The sequence below is a fragment of the Protobothrops mucrosquamatus genome, unplaced genomic scaffold, assembly GCF_001527695.2.
Source record: "Protobothrops mucrosquamatus isolate PMUCROS unplaced genomic scaffold, P.Mucros_1.0 scaffold4, whole genome shotgun sequence".
Taxonomy (NCBI): domain Eukaryota; kingdom Metazoa; phylum Chordata; class Lepidosauria; order Squamata; family Viperidae; genus Protobothrops; species Protobothrops mucrosquamatus.
The window spans coordinates 1,423,684-1,426,353 of NW_015386391.1; positions in this window are offsets into that span (position 1 = coordinate 1,423,684).

The window sequence follows — 2,670 nt, forward strand, 5'->3', positions numbered from 1 at the left end:
AAAGATGTTCACACTGAAATCCAAAACAGGATCGATTCACCTGGGTTCTAGAGAAGCCATCTTGTCCCCTCGTTTCGAATCCTGCAGCTTCTTTTCCTGGGAGACCATCCAAGATAGACACCCACCCACCCACCCACCCGCCCCCATTTCCGTCCAGAAGCCCCCAGCCTCTTTGCTGCTCTTTTCCACCAATTTCAGACTGGACGTTTTCCATGCTGCTAATTGACCACACTGAATAGGGGTCATTTTCAACCAGGAATGCAGAAACCCCAAAACACACATGGACAACCTCAGGCGCCACCTCAGACCCACAAGCGGTGGGTCCGCATCCCGCAAGGTTACTCCGGTTCTCTTCCAGCTGACAAAAGAGAATCCACCTGACCGGAAGATGGCCAAAAGCTCTTGTGAGGCTACCAATGAGTTGTGGTCAATGGCCAGTGAGGGAAGAGGAGGAGGAGGAGGAGGAGGAAGAGGAGGAGGATGGAGAAAAATATCGGAAGTGACAGGCAGAGCAAGCCTGGCAGCAGCGGAGACCAAGTGAGCAATAAACCGGAAGCCGGGCCACCCTTTCACCATGACACTCCCCTGATTAGAGAGAATTTATGGAGCCCGGTCTGGAAAGGAGACGCTCATCAAAGTATAATTACTCTACCGAGATCTCCAGAACGAGCGGTTGGAAGAGAGAAATAACCAGCCAGCCATTCTTTTCATTAGGGCTCTACATTAATATGTCTGCGGGCAAAGCGGGAGCCCACCGCCCCCACCGGTGAGGAGAGAGAAGGGAAACACAATGTTTAAGTACTACTAGTCCTCGGTTGACCGTTCATTTAGTGGCCGTGCAAAGTTACAATGGCATTCGAAAAGTGACTTACGACCGTTTTCTACACTTACGACTGCTGCAGCCTCCTGCGGTCACGAGATCAAAATTCAGACTGTTGGCAACTGATTCTTAGTTATGATGGCTGCAGAGTCCAGGGGTCATTTGATCCCCTTTTGCAACCTTCTGAGAAGCAAAGTCAGTGGTGGGCAAGCCAGATTCATTTAATGACCATGCTAACTTAACAACTGCGGTGATGTGCTTAACAACTGTGGCAAGAAAGGTCGTAAAATGGGGCAAAACTCACTTAACAATTGTCTTGCTTAGCAACTGAAATGTTGGGACTCAATTGTGGTCGTTTTGAAAATATTTCTCACTGCAGGATCAGATGGATTTGCGGAACGGCAAGCGTGGAGGTGCCTGTTGCACTGCTTGGGGTCAACACCCCCCAAAAATCCCACCCCTGTGACTCACTGGCTATTCAAGCCTTGACTGCTGCAATGCATGAGTTGGTAGGGTGTCCCTAGGAGGTGTTGGGAAATGTCCCAGTTCAAAAATTCACAGCTAGATGGTTCATGGGACCTCACTGGTTTTGAAAGGTTTTTTTGTTAATGTCAAAATTTGCTTCGAGGATGAAGGGAAGATTCTGGCTCTAACCTCCATCAGGGAACTGTGGCTCTCCATAGGTTTCCTTCCTTGCAGCAGCCTCGGGCAGCCTGTCCAACAGGGGTTTAGCTAAGCAACATCTGGAGAGCAATAATGCCATCACTGCTGGCAAGCTGATCTGGGAGTTTATGAGCATTTAAATCAGTGTCTCTCAACCTTGGCAATTTGAAGATGTGTGGACCAAGTTGCCCAGCCAGAACAGCTGGCTGGGGAATGCTGGAAGTTGAAGTTTATGCATTTTCAAGTTTCCAAGGTTGAGAGACACTGATTGAGATGCTGGCTTTTTCTTCTAGGGACTGTCCTCTTCTTGAATTCTTACCTCTCCAGGTCAGATTTCATAAAAGGAGCATTTCCATAGAAATATCCACCTTCCCATTAGAAATCTGTCATCAACCCCACCCCACAAACAGAAAAATAAAATCACCTATTCTTCTGGCTTTCAGGCTGAATTTCTTTCTTGGTACTGTACATATTGTCTAGGTAAGATGCAGAGATCACATCCTGGCTTTGTAAACAGCCCTTAATTACAGGTTTTGACCTCTTTCTCCAAACCCAGGCCCTCCAAATTGGTACCCCACCCAGATGTGATAGATAGGCTATCATTCTCGTTCTTGGCTGGCAATCTTGGAAACTACAACCCCAACCTATCCTGACAGCTGCCGGAGGGATTCAGATGTTAGCATTTAGCTACAGTTAAGTTGTAGGCAGATGCAAAGGCCCTACGTAAGCAAAGACAGCCCGGCATCTTAAATTTTCCTCATCCTTTGCTGCTTTTCGTTATCTTTGAACACTTTGTAATTCTCAAAATGAGTCTGCTTAAGCCTACTTCAAAAGAACATTCAAGCCTGGAAAACCTATCCGTATCTCCCAACTGGATTATCTGTAGCATGCAGTCTTTAAAAAAAAAAATTAAACAGTGTAATCATTTTTGCAAGAATAACTCAGGACATATCTTTTTTTTTCCTTTTTAGGAAGACCGCTGGAGGATTTACGAGAGCTTTACTCTTTGTTTAACTTTTAAATAAAAATGTACCTCTAATTTAGCACTTCACCTTTAAATTCCAAGAAAAACTCCCAGGCACATAAGCAGAGCATAAGAGAAATAAATTCAGCAGGCAGTTCCTGCATCTGGTCCAGCCTTTGCAAAACTGAGATTTTCTGCTGGACCACCTGGGGAATTCTGGGAA